We start from the raw sequence: 4,274 nt of genomic DNA, 5'->3' as shown, positions 1-4,274 counted from the left end.
ACCTGGTGTTCCGTCATATGGCCAAGAGAGCATTTGAAGGCGAAACTTCTGCATGGGAAAGCTGCATCATGATCAAAATTTTATATCGAGTATTATGTTGACGTTAGTAGGCCTTGGCCGAAAACGCAGCATGTGAAAGGTATAGATAAAAGTTATTGTTGCAGTCAGTACTGTGTAGTTACTAGTAGCTGGATTTAAGCTCAAAATGAGACACTGTTGGTGAAACTTCATCATGAGAATGTCACAAGCTGATCAAGCTCTATGATATGACTAGTATTATGTTGCTTCTAGTAGGCTAAGCGCAAGCCGAAACATCAACATGTGAAAGTCGTAGAATTTTGCGATCAAATTGTGGCTAGTACTGTGATGTTACTAGTAACCTTGTGTTACGTCATATGGCCAAGAGAGCATTTGAAGGCGAAACTTCTGCATGGGGAAGCTGCATCATGAACAAAAGTTTATATCGAGTATTATGTTGACATTAGTAGGCCCTGGCCGAAAGCGCAACATGTGAAAGGTATAGATAAAAGTTATCGTTGCAGTCAGTACTGTGTAGTTACTAGTAGCTGGATTTAAGCTCGAAATGAGACACTGTTGGTGAAACTTCATCATGAGAACGTCACAAGCTGATCACGCTCCATGATATGACTAGTATTATGTTGCTTCTAGTAGGCTAAGCGCAAGCCGAAACATCAACATGTGAAAGTCGTAGAATTTTGCGATCAAATTGTGGCTAGTACTGTGATGTTACTAGTAACCTTGTGTTACGTCATATGGCCAAGAGAGCATTTGAAGGCGAAACTTCTGCATGGGGAAGCTGCATCATGAACAAAAGTTTATATCGAGTATTATGTTGACGTTAGTAGGCCCTGGCCGAAAGCGCAGCATGTGAAAGGTATAGATAAAAGTTAGCGTTGCAGTCAGTACTGTGTAGTTACTAGTAGCTGGATTTAAGCTCGAAATGAGACACTGTTGGTGAAACTTCATCATGAGAACGTCACAAGCTGATCACGCTCTATGATATGACTAGTATTATGTTGCTTCTAGTAGGCTAAGCGCAAGCCGAAACATCAACATGTGAAAGTCGTAGAATTTTGCAATCAAACTGTGGCTAGTACTGTGATGTTACTAGTAACCTTTTCTTACGTCATATGGCCAAGAGAGCATTTGAAGGCGAAACTTCTGCATGGGGAAGCTGCATCATGAACAAAAGTTTATATCGAGTATTATGTTGACGTTAGTAGGCCCTGGCCGAAAGCGCAGCATGTGAAAGGTATAGATAAAAGTTATCGTTGCAGTCAGTACTGTGTAGTTACTAGTAGCTGGATTTAAGCTCGAAGTGAGACACTGTTGGTGAAACTTCATCATGAGAACGTCACAAGCTGATCACGCTCTATGATATGACTAGTATTATGTTGCTTATAGTAGGCTAAGCGCAAGCCGAAACATCAACATGTGAAAGTCGTAGAATTTTGCGATCAAATTGTGGCTAGTACTGTGATGTTACTAGTAACCTTGTGTTACGTCATATGGCCAAGAGAGCATTTGAAGGCGAAACTTCTGCATGGGGAAGCTGCATCATGAACAAAAGTTTATATCGAGTATTATGTTGACGTTAGTAGGCCCTGGCCGAAAGCGCAGCATGTGAAAGGTATAGATAAAAGTTAGCGTTGCAGTCAGTACTGTGTAGTTACTAGTAGCTGGATTTAAGCTCGAAATGAGACACTGTTGGTGAAACTTCATCATGAGAACGTCACAAGCTGATCACGCTCTATGATATGACTAGTATTATGTTGCTTCTAGTAGGCTAAGCGCAAGCCGAAACATCAACATGTGAAAGTCGTAGAATTTTGCAATCAAACTGTGGCTAGTACTGTGATGTTACTAGTAACCTTTTCTTACGTCATATGGCCAAGAGAGCATTTGAAGGCGAAACTTCTGCATGGGGAAGCTGCATCATGAACAAAAGTTTATATCGAGTATTATGTTGACGTTAGTAGGCCCTGGCCGAAAGCGCAGCATGTGAAAGGTATAGATAAAAGTTATCGTTGCAGTCAGTACTGTGTAGTTACTAGTAGCTGGATTTAAGCTCGAAGTGAGACACTGTTGGTGAAACTTCATCATGAGAACGTCACAAGCTGATCACGCTCTATGATATGACTAGTATTATGTTGCTTATAGTAGGCTAAGCGCAAGCCGAAACATCAACATGTGAAAGTCGTAGAATTTTGCGATCAAACTGTGGCTAGTACTTTGATGATGCTTGTAGCCAACCGAATTGGTTGAAAAGCCCAATAAGTAAGCTAACTTGGGAGAGCTTGTTGGAAACCAAATGCTACTAGATTGGTCCAAATACATCCTTCAACAGGGGATCACTTGGCTCGCTTTACGAAGAGGAGCACAGCTATATGTGTTAATTCGGTATGAATCGCAAGATTTGTTTACCGACCTCTCTAACGCAAAAGGCGGTCTCGGCTTCGGCTGTTGACTGCGTCCGATTCAGGGTTATATAACTCTCGATTGAACACATTGATGTTCTATTGTTGGTGCTTCCAATAAAATTGGAACACTTAAAGCAGAACCGATTCAAATAATAGCATTCTGATCAATGATTGCATTCCTTGATCAAGAACTGCTGGAGTCATTGTGATGGCGAATTTTCTTCATAAGAAAATTGCAAAGAGACGGAACTTAATGAGACTAGTATTATGTTGTTTCTAGTAAGCGGAAGCTGAAACAGCAACATGTGAAAATCAAGTTTTGTTCAATGATCTCGAGGCGATAAGTACTATGAAGCAACTAGTAGCCTAAGCATGACTCAGATTTGAGACAGTCAAAAAGACTGGCGAAACTTCTTCACATGAAAGTTACATAGAGAACTACAAATGTATACAGCGAGTATTATGTTGTTTCTAGTAGGCGAAAGCTGAAACATCAACATGTGAAAGTTGTCTGCAAACTGTAGAACGATATGTGATTAGTACTGTGCTGTTACTAGTAGCCAGTCTGACTGTAGAAGCCAAGACAAAGGGAAACTAATGCATCTGAAAAGGACAAGTTATGGAAAGGTATGCACGATAAGTATTATGTTGTTTCTAGTAAGCGGCAGCTGAAACATCAACATGTGAACGTCGTTGTGTACAGTAACCTAGAACTATATAGTCCTTAGTAACGTGCATTTACTAGTACCTGTAATTGGTATTCAGACTCAGGCAGTTTGGAATAGTTTGGCAAAGATGCACCAGAGAAAACTGGGATTTGATACAGAAATTGTTGAATACAAGTATTATGCTGCTTCTAGTAGGTTGAATCCGAAACATCAGCATGTGAAAATTGAAAACATTTCTGGTTCGAATTGTCACAAGTATTTGGTGATCTGAGTAGCCAAACTCACTACAACGCCAATTGAAGGCAAAAATTCTCAACGGGAAAAGCTATTCTCATTGAATGAGCTAACAAGACGAGTATTATGTTGCTTCTAGTAGGCGAAAGCCAAAACATCAACATGTGAAAGTCTTGCTGAACAAATTTAATGTTGTTGAGCTCAGTACCGTGTGAATTAGTAGCCATAATTGGCGAGCGAAAATTGAACTGGCGAAACTTCGTCTTTGGAAAATTGCAGATGCCGAGCACTTATTTTGCAACGAGTATTATGTTGACTGTAGTAAGCGAAAGCCGAAACAGCAACATGTGAAAGCTGTTGAAATTTGTGGTCATTTTGCAATAAGTACAAGGAGTGTAACTAGTAGCCAGGTCAAAATTTGGGATAAGAATGAGCAAAAATTCTGCATGAGAACAGTTGAAATTATGAAACTAAATTACAAAGACTAGTATTATGTTGTTTCGAGTACGCGAAAGCGGAAACATCAACATGTGAACGTTTGTAACGAAGTTTCGTTAATTTTCAGCCTAGTACTGAGCAAGAACGAGTAGCCTCATCTCCAATCCCACGCAAAATGTAGTGAAATATGTGAGTGAACCTTATTCACGGTGAGGGTTTCCCGAGGTCTGTATTGCAGCGAGTATTATGTTGCTTCTAGTAAGCGAAAGCTGAAACAACAACATTTGAAAGTTGGAATTAATGACTGAATGGAAACTTCGACCTGTGTTTGATAGTAGTAGCGAACAAAACTGCTGAATCGGTTTCTGTCTCATATTGGTCAGTGAACCAATTAAGAGACAATCAACTACATAACCTGAATTGGGCGAGAGAACCCCCTTAACTTAAGCATATCAGTAAGGGGAGGAAAAGAAATCAACTGAGAATCCCTTAG

General features: G+C 40.1%; 1 non-coding gene and 1 pseudogene across 1 annotated transcript in view; both read left to right on the top strand.

The window, feature by feature from the left end:
• The first annotated feature begins 2,356 nt into the window (after nucleotides 1-2,356).
• LOC142356560 (5.8S ribosomal RNA) lies at nucleotides 2,357-2,508 on the top strand (annotated as a pseudogene).
• A 1,683-nt stretch (nucleotides 2,509-4,191) lies between these two features.
• Nucleotides 4,192-4,274, top strand: part of LOC142356554 (large subunit ribosomal RNA) — a 3,522-nt gene continuing 3,439 nt past the window's right edge. Inside the window, exon 1 of the ribosomal RNA XR_012761440.1 lies at nucleotides 4,192-4,274. This exon is cut by the window's right edge and continues 3,439 nt beyond it. This is a non-coding gene — a ribosomal RNA (large subunit ribosomal RNA).

Source organism: Convolutriloba macropyga, unplaced genomic scaffold (genome assembly GCF_964194025.1).
Source record: "Convolutriloba macropyga unplaced genomic scaffold, txConMacr16.3 SCAFFOLD_403, whole genome shotgun sequence".
In the NCBI taxonomy this organism is placed as follows: Eukaryota; Metazoa; Xenacoelomorpha; order Acoela; family Convolutidae; genus Convolutriloba; species Convolutriloba macropyga.
The sequence above is the reverse complement of the archived record's forward strand: the minus strand, read 5'-3'. Positions and strand labels throughout refer to the sequence as shown.